The following is a 17,852-nucleotide window of genomic DNA, read 5'->3' as shown; positions in this document are numbered from 1 at the left end:
ATTTACTTAGGGGCTTTCCCTCAGTTCAGTGGAGCATGTGAGTTTGTCTTTTTGGTTGTCCAACTCTTCTGTTTTCTTACCTCCTGGCCTCCTGGCCTTCACCTGACCCCCTCCTAGCTGTGACTGCCCTACTGCCCTACTGGAGGGGTCCTTGCTAAGCAAGGATGTCGCCACTTCATTCTGGATGTTGAGCTTTGATTTCTGGCAACGAACTTCTTATCCTGGAGCTTCGGGCTAAGCAGGGAGGACAGAGATTAGTGGGTTGCTAGGGCAGAAGCCTCAAGTAGGAAGTTGATTAACAGGAACCAAAGCTCCAGAACTAGGTGGCTGACGTGTTTGTCTTATGAAGAACCCTAAATGGTCAGGAAGAGGAGAGAACTGAGTGGAAAGGAACCACTTTGAGGAGATGGAGAAGCAGGGCTCTTGGTCCTGGAGGAGATTGGGATGTTTGATGAAGCAGACCTGCATATACCAGCCAAGGAAGCCTCCTGCCGGAGATCAAGGCTTTGTGTGGGTTGGTTCAACTGTGCTGGGGGTGGTGGGGAGGAACTCCATGTGACCTATGGTATCTGGCCATTTTTTGCACAGCGGGCCCTGGAGGGAACTGGTAGCCTGATGGGCCAGGAGCCGGTCACAGGAGTTACAGGATATTCCTCCCATTCCTCTGGGGAAAAGAAGTCAGTCACCTTCAGGGCCTTTACTGCTAAATATTTGTCAGCTGGTTAGAAATGGGCCCTTTTGAATTCACAGGCTTGTGTCTTTTTAGGTAGTCAGTGTGGAGATTCCAGAGACTGATAGGCAGGTATTAAACCTTAATTTTGGTTTAGAAAAGGTAGCATCTTCAAATAGAGCCTTTACTTTAATGAATACCATGGCCACACTTAAGCACCTGGTAGGCAAAAGTATCCATCCATTACCTGACAAGAATTTCGCTTAAAAAAAAAAAATTAGAGAAATAAGTGAATTAAAAACAAAAACAAAAACACAGGTATAAAACTATAAGCCTCATTTTTTTTTTAGTAGATTCAGAAAACTGTTCGTAAAACCACTCTGCCAAACTACTATGGATGTTTCCAAATGTCCTTCTCAATTGCCATGTGCATCTCTTTGTGGAATGACCAGACAGTCCTTGGATCTGGGACATACTTTGGGTATCACTGGAGCAGAGGTTGTACACTGCATGTGCACAAGAATTCAGCTTGCATTTGCGTTTAGGTGGCCCTAAATAGGGTTGGTTGATTTGTTAATGGGATTGGAAATTCAGAGATTACACATAAAATCCAGCTTTTCCTGAAAAGTGGAAAGCGACTGGCCACCCAGGCACTTCAAGGATCAAGTGAGTTGAGCAGCAGCTGCCCCTCTGGCTTCCACATAGCCTGGGGCAGGGTCACTCAGGACTCAAGCTACCTGTTTTGCTGCAAAAGGCCTTTGAACCTGTGTTCCCCTTTTCCGTGTGTCCTGTATTTTCTCGACTCCTCACAGAAAAGACTACTCTGGATGGTCAGAGAACCTGGCCCAGGACAGCGTGGTGTTAGTATGGAGTTACTGAGATTCCTACAGGACTCCGAACATTCTAGATTATAATGGATAATACACTTCAAATCCATATAAGGTTAAAGTCTTTAGTTGAATGCAGATGCTACTTAAATGCAGATAAAAATTCATTTAAGAACTTATAAGGGTTACTACTAGTTTTTTGTTACTTTCTCTTGGTCAACAGATATAAAAGTAAAACTACGACTGCCTTTTTTTTTTTTTTTTTTTAAATGTTCAAGGGGAGATGCTTCCTTATGAAAAGGTTAGGGACCTGCTGTTCGATAATAGCTCTCATCCTCAGACTCCTGTTCATGTCCCCCCTAAAAGATTGTCGAAATATGGTATATCCTTGGCTCTTTTTAAAACGACAGCTATGGGTTTGCATTCTAAGTTGAAGTTGTTGGCAAAGGATAGTTTCCAGTGTATTGCAAAAGTTGACATTTTAGAATAAAGCCATTACATCACTTTTTAAAATGTATCCAATGGGATCCAAATACCACAGCAATCAGATACCTATCATCATTCACTTAAAAAAATACATGAACAAGCTCTTTTTTAATGCTGGCGGGTTTTACATTTTTTTTTTCCTCTTTGAATTTATATGGCCATCCTTACAGGGCCGACAAAATGAATATAAATTTTAATTAAAAAAAAATCTGTGTGATTATGTGGCTTGAGGTGTTAATTTTTACTGACCATATATCGTAATCTGATGAATGTGGTTTTTATTCCAATTAGCTTATGTATCCATGGGTGACAACAGCTACCAATTGTTAGCATGAGCATTAATTCTATATCTCATTTTTTGTTCCCACACATGTGTGCACATAAGAAATGTTATCACATAAACAGGTAGATAGAAATGGAAGTAGTTTTAAAATGACAGTATCATCTCTGGAGTCTTCAATTGCCATTCTTTCGTTCTTCATCTCCTAAATCATTTGCTGAGGATCTCATGGCTTGCCTCAAATCAGCTGTGGTTAGATTCTATTTCAATCTTGTGAGAAGCAAAGAAGTCACCCATTGTAGAAAGAGTGTTTGTGTTGTCCCCAATTCATATGTTGAAACCTAATTCCTGGGTGAAGGTATTTGGAGGTGGGGCCTTAAGGAGATGATTAGGGTGAATGGGATTCCTGCCTTGTAAAAGAGATCCCAGAGAGCTCCCTTTCCTCTCTTGCCATGTGAGGACAAAGTGAGAAGATAGCCATGGCCATCTCTCTCTCTATTTTTTACTTGGGTGGTGGAGATTTTGCCTTCTTAATTATATTCTATTTCTTATCATTTCTGTTTTATTTATTTTATTCTTGTCTATATTCTTTCTAGTCTATTTATTCTATCGCTTATCTATATCATCCAAATTTTAAAATTGAGATATAATTGACATAACATATTTTAGGTGTACAACACAGTGATTTGATATTCGCATATGTTGTGAAATGATCACCACAATAAGTCTAGTTAACATTCGTCACCACACATGGTAATGGATTTTTTATTCTTATGATTAGATCTTTTAAGATTTACTCTTAGCGACTTTCAAATATAAAACACAGTATTATTAACTATAATCACCATGCTGTACATTATATCCTGGGATTGACTTATTTTATAACTAGAGGTTTATACATTTTGACCCCCTTCATCCATTTTGCCTGACTCCCTGAGGCCCCCAGCCCTGCCTCTGACAAACACCAATCTGTTCTCTCTCTATTTGAACTCAGTTTTGTTTTGTGAATTCCACATAAAAATGAGATCATATGGCATTTGTCTTTCTCATTTCACTTAGCATAATGCTCTCAAGGCCCATCCACGTGGTCTCAAATGGCAAAATTTCCTTCATATTGTTTATTTATTTATTTTTGACTGAATAGCATTTGGTGTGCTTTACTTTGGTAAAGTTGGAGACAGGAGATTAAGAGATCCCTTTGACATCAAACTCTTTTTCAGGTAAATAGTACTCATAGAAGCTGAGGACATTGATTCTCTTAAAGCTATCCTCTTCTGTGTCCTTCTCAGAAAGTTTTTATGTACCTGCAAGAGAATGTGTGTACTCCAGTTTGAAGATGACTGTCCTAGAAGGAGGTCAGGCCTCGATTCTTGTAGCACACGGGAAATACCAAGAGGTCAGGCCTGCCAATGAGTGCACTACCAACATAATCGTAATGTTGGCCTCGTAGGCCCAGTTATGTCTGTGGCCCATTCCATAGGCGCTCCCTGTCAGGGCTCCATGAAAGAAATTATGAAGGGATCTTTGCTGAGAGTCTCCGGATCCTTGTGAAGGCTGCTGGCGGTTCACAGCTAGACCAGCACTAACAGCATGGACTTTTCGTGCAGGTATAACTTAGTCCAGATGTCATTAGTTTGGTTCTTCCTTTTTCACTGGGATTTTAGAATGAATGTGCTCCTTCCACTCCACCTTCACCACCAGTCCTTTAGACTGATTGAAAGAACAATTCCCGTTCCTTCCTAGGTGTGGTCAGCTGTTGTCTCCCCCTCCCTGCCCCCCTCCCTGCCTCTCGCTCTGTTGCACAGACCATCTTCTCAGTTTGCTGTCCGTCTGAAGAAGGTGGCTCAGAGTAAGCCAGGGGATTTTACAGGAGATAGCTGGCAATATTCAGAGTTCTCCTTTGTTCTCTACTTCCTTTTCCTTCTCCCTCCTAGTTTTGAGACTGTGAGAATTTCATGTATGAGCTAAAATTGCCTCTGGAGAATGAGCCAGTCTTCACTGCTCCTGGCCATTGAATCTAATCTCACCAGTGAGAATTTTGAGGGACTCAAGAAGTTAGGTCCACTCTTCAAGTACCCTAGGGATTTGGGTCCATTATAGAGTACACCTGAGAAATTCAGTCTAGGACACTTGAAACACTTGAAATATTTTTAAACCAAATTTAATTTTTTACAGGTATATTGGAACAGCTCTGATCTGGAATCATATGGGATTTTTTTCTAGGCATATTTCATCCTGCACCAGAAGGCTTAAATTGCCTCAAAATTGGAGGAAAGGAAAGAGAAAGGTGAGAGATTTTTAAAAATAAAATGTTTGTTGAAATTTTCCAGCACCCAGCATATGCCAGGCATTTTGCACACATTATCTCCTAAATCTCCCAACATCCATGTGAGGTAAGTATCATTATCCCGTTTTGCAGCTGAAGAAAATCTCAGAAAGTATAGAAGCTGAACACTTGCACCATCTTTGTTCTGTGTTTGCTTGATTGCAATATTTATTACTCAAGCACAGTTGCCCAACATATAAGGAAGAGCAGAAGTTGGACATAGATCTTCTTGATAAAACAATGTGTATGTAATTACATGTGAATAAGTGTTTCTAGGACTCTGTCAAGGTAGCCCAAACATGGATCCATTTAATCTTCCTGGTGCCTAAAAGATACTTCTTTGGATTTCTAGTGGTACTTCAGCAAGGGATTCACAACTAAACAAAATCTCTTGAACAATTTTTAAAAATATTTTGTTTTTAAAGATTTTATTTATTTATTTGACAGACAGAGACCACAAGTAAGCAGAGAGGCAGGCAGAGAGAGAGAGGAGGAAGCAGGCTCCCTGCTGAGCAGAGAGCCCGATGTGGGGCTCGATCCCAGGACGCTGGGATCATGACCCGAGCCGAAGGCAGAGGCTTTAGCCCACTGAGCCACCCAGGTGCCCCTAAAAATATTTTTGAAACCACTTAGGCTTGTTCTGTATCTTTCAAAGGAGTGAACATGACATTTCATTTTTCAAACATGATTGAATTTCAAAGTTATGTGAGCAATAGGATACAAAGAATAAATCTGGACTAATTGGATCAGAACAGTGATAAATAAGAGAAAAACTCTTACGATATCAAATATATTGCTTACCCTGACACTAGTGTCCTTCAGAGTAGCAAAGCTATGTAGATTGTGACATTATTCACCAGGATGAGATTCTGTCAGGAGAGAGAATGAATTTGACTAGAAAGAGGAGTCTGCCTTTAGACAAGTTGAGTCTGGAGCTTCTGACACAAAAGGTGATACCCATCAGACCTGTGGTTCTGAGACTGAAGGAGAGCTGGGCTTAAAGAAGTCATTGACAGAGGGATGTTGATTGAATTTCTTGGAGAGGAGGGAATCACAGGGAGAGTATGGACAAGGAAAGAGGAGAAAGCCAGAAAACGAACCCAGAGATCGAGTAGATGGTGAGGTTGAGGAGGCAGGGATCAGATACGACTTTAGAGTATAGTTTGAGTCGTGAAGGGCAGTGGTTATGTGAAGGTTTGACCAATTGATTTAAAGAGGGGGGCTGTATCGGCACGTTTACGGTGCTGGCGGTAGCAAGGAGCTAGTAGAGAGGGACAGCTGGAAGATGGGAAGATTGAGGTGGGAGAATATGTCAGAAAGGCTGAGATTGAGGGGGCAGGAAAATTTAGGATGCAAGGTTTGCCCTCCACTTGCTGTGATGGGCGCCTGGGCTTGTATGTAATGGATGAACCGCTGAATTCGACACCAGAAACTAATATTGCGTACTATGTTTACTAGTAGAAATTTAAAATAAAAACTTGGGGGGTAAAAGGTTTACCCTCTTCTTCTTCCATTCTGGTGAAATAACTGAATGTGGAAACCACTAGGTCTCTATCACTGCCTTCATAGATTGGTTGTCTGTCTAATTGACTCCCTAGCTTTGGAGCTGTTGCAGGGAAGGCACGGACAGATTTAGCACTGTATTTCTACTTCTTAACTCACTTGCTGTACTCAGTAGGCATTCTGTATGCTAAGTAAAATTTTGGCCCTTTTTCATGCCATCAAAAAAAAATTTTTTTTTTCTTTTTCTTGTTTCTTTTCTCTCTCTCTTTCCTCCTTTCTATCTTTTTCTCTTTCTTGGCAAAAGAGCAGAACATTAGCCTCTGTCTATAAGAAAAAAAATATCCCGAGTCAAGAGACAGAAGATGAAGGACAGTTGGTTGCTACCAAGTTTCAGGCCTGGCTGTCAACCCAGTCCAATGCATCACAATGAAATTAATCCATCACTAAACAACCCAGGTACGTCATTACCTGCCGTCACTTGTCAGGTCAGCTGTGCTGGTTTGGCTGCATACAAACATGATTTTAAATTTCTTATTTCCACAGAAAAACCCAAAGGCCGACAGTATGTGTATTCAGAATTCCCAAGTTACCAACCCAGAACACACGGTAGAGATATTAAAAAAAAAAAAAAAAAAAATACTGGCTTGCAGGAGCAATAAGAAATATTTAGATGTTCTTCACAAAATTCTTTGTTTGCCAAATGTCTTTAACACTGGAGAACAATTTTGTTCTGTGCCTCCTCCCACAGAATGTGCACTAGTTACCAATCTGCCCCAGTAGGAATATAGACAGTGATAGAGACTGTGTCTGAGGGAGAACTCTCGTGACCCCCAGGACTGCCAGGGACTCTAACTGAATCCCTGTATTAGACTCTCTGGTCTGCACATGCTCCTGAAGTCTGTGTATAGGAATATGAGTACATTTCCAGGGCTAGAAAGTTCATGCCTGTGTGTATCAAAAGAAAGTTCTTGGTTTTAAAACTTGCTGTTAGAATTTTATCCGTAAATATTTGGCTAGAATTACGGAAAGCGTGGCAGGATGTGTTCATTCGAATTGGTTTTACTGGTCAAATTTTCAACTGAAGCCTATGAGAAATTTGCCAGATGATGAGTAGAAAAATCAGGCTTCAGCCCAACATGTAGTTTGGAAGCTTTCTGGGCCTCTGGGTTTGTGGGCGGCTCTTTAGTTGGTAAGCAGGCCTGGTCAATTCTATTTTAAAATGCCTCTGCTGTGGATCTCTTTTTCTCCATGCCTTCTGTTAATGCCTGGTCCAAGTCTTCGTATGGTACCTACCCCTTTCTGCTGCTGCTTTCAACGGGTCCCTCCACTCCTGGTCTCTCCCAAACCCAGCTCCCATTTCGACAGCATCAAAAGGGATGCCTTGTAAATCTCCACTTCCTGTGGGGCATTTCTCTGTTTGAAAATCTGAGCGCCTTGGTATTGCTTCCTGAGTCAAGCAGGGATTTTTATTTTGAATAAAAATGTTTTACTCACATAGCTAAGATTGTGTGCCTTGATGAAAAGGGACGTAAAATGCAGTGAGAGTGGATCCCTTCTAGGACAACGGGAAGTATGAAAGGCACTAAGGAATTGTAAGAAATGAAGAAGATCTGTGTTCAAACCAGGGTCATCCCGGGCCTGGAGCTTAAGTGACTTGAGGGACTCTCTGTAAGAGAAAGAATAGAAAATATATCATTACAAACTTAGAGGTAGGCCTTGGCAGCAACCGTAGGAGGGAGGGGCCTGAAGCTTCAGCTTTATTAGCTTCAGAGTAAATGTGCTTATGGGTCAAACAGATGCAGCCTAATAACTGAGCTTATTTGTCTTGAATTGTCACATTTGGCTCAGCGTAATATGTTCACGCGGTATTAAGTCAAACAGAGCAGATGATTTTAGGATGAAAAGAAACATTCTCCAATCCCCACTTCTGGTCCCAGAAATAATCGGTGTCAGTTTCGGTTATCTGTCCTCTGGTATTTACCCCGGAAGGTCTAATAATATATGCTCACGCTTAGTTTTTGTTTTTAACTCAGCAAATTGAAATGCCGTCTGTTGTCTCCTTGCAAGGACAGATGCGGAGACCTCGTATTCCGTACCCCCTCCTCCCCCCTTTGGTAGTGACGACTCCTGTTGTGAGTTTTGGTCTTCGGGACCTTACACGAGTAGCTAACTTTCGTTTTGGTCTTGTGTAATTTGGGGATCCTTCCGCAGCCCAACTCCACCGTAGCCAGCGTGAACCCTTCTCTTCTCGGCTGGTTTCCCTGGGGTGCCCCTTCTACCCCAGGGCCCTCGGCCCCCCTTCCCGCCCCGCTTTCTTGCAGATTTCAGGCCTCTCCATCCTTCAAAGCCCAGATCAATCTTACCTCACCCGTAAATCTCAGGTGTTCCAATATGCTTCTGTATCTCTCTTGGAAAGCTTCTCCCTTGACTTCCAACACACAATTTAGCACTTAATTATAAAGCTTATTGTTTGTTTTTGAGCCCAGCTCCCTCCCCCGTCCCTGCAGCCAATCACAGAATCTCTTGCAAGGCTGGCTCTCAGGAACTGTTTATTGAGCTGAATCATTCTGTTCTCTAATCGGTTCCGGTTTGTGCTCCTTACCTGTCGTACTAGATTAAAAACTTCCTATACTTTTGCATTTTCCCCGTAGCATTAAACACGGAATAGGCATTCAGTAATAAGCAGCTGAATGATTCTGATCTTTGGCTTCACCCACATTATCCTGTAGCATATTTGCTGCATTTTCTGGAAGACAGCAGAAGGTAGTAGAAAGGTTCCTATTTCGTGTTAACTCTGGGCCATGCAGTATATTTTTTTTCCCTGCCTTTTCTGTGAGAGTATAATTCTTTCTCTCCATTCAATCCCTGGGCTCCAAGGATGTTGTGGCTTTAAAAATATCCTTTAAGGCAGTTTCTGTGTGCAGAAAAGATTGCTTAGAGGTTTCTTGTTTGTTATACCAATTAATAATTAATTGTTACAAATCCACGAGTGTAGCTCTTCTTTAAGATTTTAAGTTCAGTTTAAAAATGTGATTTTTCTATTTATAAGTTCAGCAATTTTGAGTCACTTTTAAGGGGGTCTTTGAGTAGCTCTTGGTCCCATTTAGGAACTTAACCAAACAACCTGGAACATTTTACATTTCATTTATAATTTAAACCTGCTTGACTTTCCTTTTATAGACTGTGATTGTTTTAACTAACAAAACCCTTCCTAAGTACATAAATAGCAGCTACAAATCTAGCAAGTCAAAGTCACAGATATGGGAACACTAAGATCTCTTAAATCTTCCAATAGTATAATGTTTTTACAATCACAAGTCTAAATCAATAACTCAATTATATATTTTAAATTAGAATTACAAGGCTTAACTGTGACCTAACAAGGCCGAACTTTTGCATGAATAGTTGAAATTCCAACTGTTCACGTATTCTTTAATGCAAAAATTATAAATATTACACGTTTGCTTTTGTTAAGCATTTATAATTTAAATTTTAAAATGTTGGGGGGCTTGGAAGATGCTTATCCATTATGGGGAAAAATGTGCTGCCCTGATAGATTTGGGGGGTTGCCTTCCTATTTGATTTTGGGACTTGCCTTCTCTGCTTGTTGAAGGTGGCTAATGCCTGGAATACCGGCTTGGGCATAAGCAAATCCTTATTTAGGACTAAATTAGACTGATGGAGCCCCTTTTCATAGTTGCAGGATAAATGGCCTCCGTGTGGAGAAATCTCATAGCCAATATCCACTGCATTCAACTAATGATTTTCCCAGCTTAGTTTGTATGGGAAGTCTGCTACTTCACTGATCTTTAGATGTGCAGGCTACCCTGTCTCGTTGTACCAGACTAAGACAAGGACTTAGGTAGCAACTGTGCTTGACTGGATTTTTCATTTCTTTGGCTCTTAAAATATGTAAATGTCTTTGTGTCTAACTAAAAAATCTTCGGACTAGAGAGAATCATGCATTCTTTTAATTCATTTCTTATCCAAAAAATCCACGGTTTCTATACATATTAAAATATCATCCGGTTGAATTAGGGACATGTCTCTTGGCTCTGATTGGCTTTGCAGTCGCAGTGTCTGAGAACATTTTACTACCAGATGGGAGCTGGGCATAGGTTTATGAAATAAAGTCTAGAAGTGGGCATTTTGTACAAACCAGTGATATTACTTGGCCTGATTCTTCCATGCTGCAGGGTGAACACAGAGCTGGCAATAGAGCAGAATGTGGCCCCAAATAAGCTGTTTACAACTATAAAAGTCTATAAAAGGACACAGCTGTGCTTCTTCTGAAACTCTGTCTAGAGGTTAGAAAAGGGGCTTATTTCCTGCAGAGTGATTTTCATAGAATGGAGTGCATGTCTGCATTGCTTAATGGGATGCTCAATGCCCAGGCAGCACACTGTAGGCTATTAATAAAAATAGTTGGAGTGGATGGATGGGGGTGCTGGTTGCGGAGATGGATGGGGTGGATGGCAGGTGGGCTGGGTACAGCAGGCAGGTCCTCTCCCATGCAGGAATGGGTTTATGTAGGGGACTATTCGTCTGGCTGCCATTTGCCGTGGAGCTAGAGCCCAGCAAACTGTGTGGTTCATGAGGAGAACAGAAACAGCTGAAGACTGGGAAAGAATTGAGACCTACCAGTGGGGATCGGTAGGCAGGCAGGGCGCCTTGTTCTTGCTTATCATCACTGAGACAGCAAGTTTTCAGGCTCATTTTGTTCCTCAGACTCTCTTCACTGCCATACCATGAGCATAGCAGATAGGTAGCTAAACTAGCTACAGAGCGCCCTTGACAACGGCATCCGGACTCCTGTCTTCTTACTGTACTTCCGGCTGTGTGGTGACGGCGGAAAAACAGTGGATGATGGCTAACACATCAAATAAAATCTTTGTTATCCATAGACAAAGGAGTACATTAATTTCGGGGGGTGTTGTGAGAAGAAGAAGCGTAGGAATTACCTGATGGGGTGTGATAGGGAGACGGAGTAAAAAGCATTTCTTCCAAGAATATAGGATTTCAGGACCTGCAAAAGGATGAAGTGTGAGACCTGGATCAGAAAGAAGAGGACACTTTAGTAATAGGGTTGGTCTGGAGGGCTGGTGGAAGGATTGAAGGAATGGGGCCTGGGAGGGGATGGAAGGTACTGCTGGGGGATGGGAGATTTTGCTTTTGTTGAGAAGCATCACTCCTTCATGTTGAGGGGATTGGCCTGGATCTTGAATCACATTAAAGATCAAATCAACAAGTATTTTTTGTGCACCCGTTGTGTGCAAGCCACTGGAACATTCTGTATTTTCCCCTTGTGTTCACTGTCGCTTCTCCTGAAACATACATGGAAGAGAAAGACAGAGTTAGATTATTTTTGTTTATCTTTGGCCATTTTTTCTCCAGAGGGCACACTGCATCAAAGACTGAGCCTGCCTTGGAAAAAGCAACAACAACAACAACAACAACAAAAATAGTGCTTTTGTGGACTCTGCTCCATTCCTATTTTTATTCTTATAACCCAAGACTTAAGTGCCATGACACAGCAGCTCGAACACTCCCCATGGCTCTTGACAGTACGGCAATTCCTGAAATGGTTTCTTTCCCATTATGCACCCCAACAGCAGTGAGATCATGAGGAAGGCAATAAGAGAGAACAATATTTAGTTTGTTCTCGAAGGGTGCCGTGGGAATAAAAATATCCTCCTTTTCCCCAGAGGTTTAAAGACATGGACACAACAACAACGAAGGCAGAAACGATGCTACACACCAAACAAGTCCACACTTCATTGCCTAATTAAATCATTTGAATCTAATGAATATAAGCCACAAAATAAATTGGCAGAGCTGTGAGTCAGGGAGTGATTCCAATCAAAGCAACAGCAAAGCCGGACTGCTCTGCTGGGACATGCAGAGCCTTTCCGCTTACTTTCAAGCGACGCCTTCTTGCCCTTGAACACCCGTCCAGTGGGCTGGAGAGGGCGGCTTTACCTGGCAGTCTCTCAAAGCAGACTGGGCCCTCCTACACACCTTTCCATTTTGCCTGGTGAAAGCTAGGGTTTAGCAACCAGAGAAGGCTGGGGCACCTCGCCCAGTGAAGTGTGCTCCCCAGGGAGTGGGTGCAGGGGTTTCCCCAGCTGGCCTGGAGTTTGGTGCTAACAGACTCTTTGCAAAGCTGAATGCCAGGTTCCTTGATCTTGGTAGTGGTAGATGGAAAAAGTTCACCGTGTTATTCCCTGTTGTTTTGACATGAGATCAAAGATGAGCTACATTCTATCTCAATATAGGAAGGGATGTTTTGGAAACATTTCGAGAACAATTTTTCAGCCTTTATCATTTCATTCGAGTGAGTTTTCCCTCTACAATCTCCTTCTTTGCTGCTTGTGCTTGCTTTAGGAGGAAGAGGGAAAAAAAACCACACAAGAATAGGTTGACAATAGGGACAGCCTAGTGCATTTTAACATGGGAAAAACAATGATGTTGGATTGATTTTGACATATATGTGCTGACAAGGGGGGTCTAACCACTTAACTGGTTTGGAGACACGGATGAGCTTAGTTTCCCCCTCTGTGAAATAGGAAATAAAGATGCAGGCTCCTGAGAGAGCTTATGACAAGTACAGACGGAGCTGGAAGAGATCGAGGAAGGGTCTGTTTCCTTGACTGAGAGGTGCCTACCCCATTTACAGTGGACATCCCTGACTTTCTAGATGCCTCTATGGCAGGGGGTTCCCATCTTGTCATGTAGATAGGAAAGTCCCTTCTTGTTATATGGGTTGTAGGGGTGTGGGAAGATTTCTTTTCTCACTACAGTGGCAGTGAGGGTTAGGGGAGTCCCTTTTCACCCCTATAATACTGGTGGAAAGGAGGGGAAAGAAACAGTAGGGAAAGTTGCTTCTGGGCAACGTTGTTCAGAGTTTGAGGGGACTGAAGAGAGACTGTTCTTGCCATCCATTTCCTGCTCCTGGAGGAGGGAGTGCTGGTCTGTTTCTAAAGCACATTTCATTGTAGTCAGACCCCCAAGCCCTGGCACCATTGTCTCAGAAATCTTTTCAAATTCGTGATTTCAACAGCAGACCACGTTCTTGCTCCTGTGCCTCTCCTTTTTTACTAGCCATGACTCTCAATTCCTTGTTGCAGGCTATGCCAATCATGTGGAAACCTTCCTATTTTTAGTGAAGGGAGCTTTGAGAAACTCAACTTCTGGCCTCTCACACAGCATACAAGAGAGTGATAACTCTCTCCTATGGGGCTTGCTGCCTGGGGGGCCAAATCAGGTGTGTGTGCATAGCTGTGATGCATGAGAAGCTCTGGGCCTTTGGGTTGCATTGATACTTCCAAAAGGAGATGCAGAGTTGGCTATTGGACTTAAAGTGTTCATGTTTAGAGGGCGATTATAGGCAAGATGTATAGATTGTGAATCCACTGGCCTATGTTTCGTTGAATCCAAGTCAGCTAACTTCATTGCCTTGGGAGAAAGTAGAGAGCTGTAGTTCTCAATGTTGGCTGCAGAGAAGAAAGCCTTGGGAATCCTCCCTCCAGAGATTCTGGTCTAAAAAACAGGTACAGAATGCAAACTGGGCAGCAGGTACTTTAAGAGCTCCTCAGATGACTGTAGCATGCAGCCAGCTTTGAGAATCACTGCTCTACCCTCACTGTCTTCCCTCTTCTCTCCTCCTCTGAGAGAAGTGCACCAATCTGAGAGCTGTGGGTTTTAGTCGCCTGGGAAGATTTTGAAAATCCAGATGCCCATGCTATATCCCAGATGCATGAAATAGGAATTTCTAGGGATGAAACTCAGGCATGAGTGAACTTAAAGACTGATGACTCCATTGGGCAGCCCGTGCCAAGAAGAAGATACCAAGGAAGGAGCACATGTAGCATCAGGTAGATGCTGACCTAGCAAAGTCAGCTGAGGCATAGGCTCAGCACAGAAACCAGGAAGATTTGCTTTACTGGACATTTGCTGTCAGTGGAGCCTTAAGTACAATGTTGAGAGGAAGCCATGATAGTGATCTCATTCCTGGTTTTAAAGAGGATGCTTCCAGCATTTCCTGATCAGGGATACTATGTTTCTAGTCTTTTCTCTCTGTATTATGATGAATTTGTATCAGATGCTTTTCTTGCATCTACTGAATTGGTCATATGGTTTTCTTTTTTTAATCTATTAATATGCAGAATTACATGGCAGATTTTCAAATATTAAACTATCCCTGCATTCCTGAGTTAAAAGTAACTTGATCATGGTGTATTGCTTTTTATCCACACTATTCCGTTTGACCAGGTTAGTATTTTGTTTAAGGTTTTGCATTTTTATTCATGAAGCAGAAACCTGAAAATTACCCTTTTCCTAATGTCTGCGTGCTTTTAGTATCAGGACTATTCCAGTGGTGTGAAATGACTTGGGGCATATTTCCTCTTTTTCTATTTCCTGGAAGATGTTGTATGAAACAGATGATTTCTTCTTTGAAAGTTTGGGAGTATTTTTGTCTAAAGCCATCTGAGCCTAGTGTTTCCCTGTGGGAATATTTTAAAATATTGCTTTAATTTCTTTAAGAATTATAACACTATTCAGGCTTTGCATTTTTGCTTAAAACAATCTCAGAAAGTTGTATTTTTCTCGCTCCCAACCTCCTTCCTGCATCTATTTCAGATGCCTATTCAGCCAAATTTCCTGCTGTCTCCATTTTCCAATTAACATTGACTCTGAACACACTGAAAGGCGGCTCCTGCTTCCTCTGAAGCTGCTTCGACAAGGTTGCGAATGGATCACCAAGATGCCGACTCAAAAGGAATCTTTTCAGCACTTTTTTTCTTTTGACCTTTATGCTTTATTTTGAGAGCGTGTACCAGCTGGTCCTTCCTAAAACTTTCTACTCCTGGGCTTCTGTGACAAAATTCTTTTCTAATCTTCTGTCTTTCTGATTATAAACTAAAAAGCTCATTCATAAGGTACTTCCTCTTTCTCTCCTACCTTGTGACTATGTTTTCAGCTTTTCATTCTTAGTCCACTGTTCTTTTCATTCTCCACAATCTCCTCAGATAATCATGATTTGAACACCACCCAGGGGTAGATTCAGGTTTTGTGGGGTCTGAAGTTTATATAGTTTGGGGATTTCTCTTTGAGAAAAAGAATACAAAATTGGGTACAAGAGGTAAAGGACCTCACCTTGTACCCAGGGTGTAAGTACGGGGCTTACAACTCAAGCTTCATTAAAACTATAGTAAATTAAAACAATAGCACCACCAACAAAAAACAGCTATAGTAAATTTGTCTCTCTCTATCTCTATAGACAGATCACACCCAAGTTGGTGTATCTTCTTTGACCTCGTTCCTAAACTTACGATTTGTAAGTTGAATTCCTTACTGGACTTATCTGTCCCACAGTGGGACTTAAGGTGGAGGTTTTAGAACAAGGCCCCAAGTTACCTGACATGCCTCCCATTGAGCAGTGGGGTTTATGCTCCTCTCTTTGAGTCTGGGCTTGGTATCTGCTTGACCTGCAAAACATAGAGGAAGCAGCATGGGGCAAAGTTCTGGACCCCAGCCTTAAGAAACTGACAGCTTCTGTTTCTCAGGTTTAGGAGTATTTACTTTTGGAAATACAGACACCCTATTGTGAAAAGGTCAAACAGCCACATGAGAGCCCACGGGGGTCCCAGTCAGCAACCAGTACCAACTTGCTAGCCACGTGAGTGAACCATCTTTGAAGTGGATCCTCTATCTCGCAGTCAAGCTGGCCAGGTTGATACCACTTGGGAAACATACATGAGTTTCTCCCTGAGCTCTGCCCCAGTTGCAGAATTGTGAGACAAGAAAATGATTATGATTTTGAAATCTTGAGTTTTGGGGTGGTTTGTTACACAGCAATCGATAGCTAGAACATAGAGACACCTGAATTTACTCCTTCCTCTGTATGTCCAATCATAATTAATACTGGTACAATGACCCACACATTATATGAACATTCATTCTAAAATTTTCCCATTCCCTCTTCCCCCATAATCAATTAGTCATTAAGTTATATAGTTTCAGATTTTACCTCGTAGGTGTTTCTTTCATCTACTTCCTTTTCTCTATCACTTTGTAATCCCCTCTGTATCTCTGGATATTTTGCAGGAGACTCCTAATATATTCCTCAGTATCCATGTTTGTCCTGCTCAAGATCCATTCCCTGCACTGCCACAAAAATACTAACAAAATAAATTCTAAATGTTACTTCTCTGGCCTAAATCTTTTTGCTACAATACACAGAATAATTAAAGATGGGATATAATTATCACATTTCTCAACTAAAGAAAGATCTGAGTTGCCCTGGATTTCCAGTTTGCCAGTGTAAAACAATAAAAAAAAAAAAAAAAAGGCAACAACAATAGAACAATGTCCATGGCACTTGAAAAGGTACAGCTGTTGGTCAAAATTTTAATATCCAGCCAAGTCATCATTTGCAAGTCAGAAATAGAAATGCAGGAAGAAAGAATATCACCCACATATACTTTCTAGAAATAAAAATGATTCTTAGTATTATTTATAGTCTATTGTGTTCTGTTTACAATGAAAATTTTTATGCCCAGTGGTGTCATGAGATTGGATAACATTGCAATAGCCGCTATGCTCTTGCCAGGTAAATACAGTAGTGTTAGCTAGGACTTTTCAAAGAGCTAATCGCTCAGCAACATTATAGGACTAGTCTCAGGGACTAGTTGCTATTTTGAAATCTTGTTTTAAGGGGAAAATTTGTTTCCAGCTTCTATGCATCTAACTCAGCAAACAATTTTTGGAGCATAATGTGGGAGTATCTGAAGTGATTTGTCTTTCTGTCACACAAATGATAGCTTGAGTTTGAATATCTTATAGCCAAGATTCATACTCTTGATATTTAAAAGATGCACATGTTTATGAGAATCCTGAACAATGTTTTTCTGAAAAACATTCCTTTGACTTCTTGCTGTTTCTTCAGATCAGTAAGATGTTTGTGGATCAGATTCTGAGGCTGTTTCAAAGTGTGACACCTAAGAACTGGCTTCATTTGACATGAATTGGCATTTCTTTTTGTTTTCAAGTTGCCTTGGGTCTGAATTATTACAGAAAGTAAATCAACGGGAGGTAGGTATGAAGGCTTAGAAAATGGTAATATCAATATTTTAACATTTGACAAAGAATTTAACATTTGGAGTGCAGAATAACAGGTATACATGGCATCAATGACTTTTCCTGAATCACAGCTTAATTACAGGAATATTTGTTATATAGGAATGTTTTTCTAGAGTAGCTTGCAAGTACTTACAATGCTGAAGCCGTTTTTCTTTGGGGGGATATTTTAGCTATTTTTTTTTTTTCACATTACCACAGAAGTGGTTATGTTGGAGTGTGGTGTAGGTTCGTAGATGACAAATTCTAACCCAAACTGCACATGAAAAATGGTTACTTTCATCCAGAAATAATGGTAACAGGTAGTAAGTTTAACAGGCAGGAACAAATTAAGGTAGGTACTCCTACCCACTATGGTAAGGAGGCATGTATGTAAGTGGGTCCTGGCTTGGACTTGCTTCTTCTCTTTATTTTCTCTTTAAATTTTTTTTTCTCTTCTACAGTCTAGGAGAAAGAGTTAAAAATAGAACTAGTTGATTCTTGCTCTACATCTTTTTAAAAAGCATGGGGAGTCATGAAAGATACTGCATGTTTTTCTAAGGGTTCAGTTTACTAGAAAACTTGAGAAAGTTTGGGTTTTGGAACACTTAGTGTTTGTTTTCCCTTGAACTGATGAGAAAG

The 17,852-nt window shown here is 41.2% G+C and overlaps 1 long non-coding RNA gene across 1 annotated transcript in view; it reads left to right on the top strand.

Moving 5' to 3' along the window:
- The window catches only part of LOC132012039 (uncharacterized), a 311,024-nt gene that overhangs the window by 115,922 nt on the left and 177,250 nt on the right, over window positions 1-17,852 (top strand). Inside the window, exon 3 of the long non-coding RNA XR_009402507.1 lies at window positions 4,439-4,550. This is a non-coding gene — a long non-coding RNA (uncharacterized LOC132012039). The remainder of the gene's footprint in view (window positions 1-4,438; window positions 4,551-17,852) is intronic.

The sequence above is a fragment of the Mustela nigripes genome, chromosome 2 (assembly GCF_022355385.1).
Source record: "Mustela nigripes isolate SB6536 chromosome 2, MUSNIG.SB6536, whole genome shotgun sequence".
Taxonomy (NCBI): domain Eukaryota; kingdom Metazoa; phylum Chordata; class Mammalia; order Carnivora; family Mustelidae; genus Mustela; species Mustela nigripes.
The sequence above is the reverse complement of the archived record's forward strand: the minus strand, read 5'-3'. Positions and strand labels throughout refer to the sequence as shown.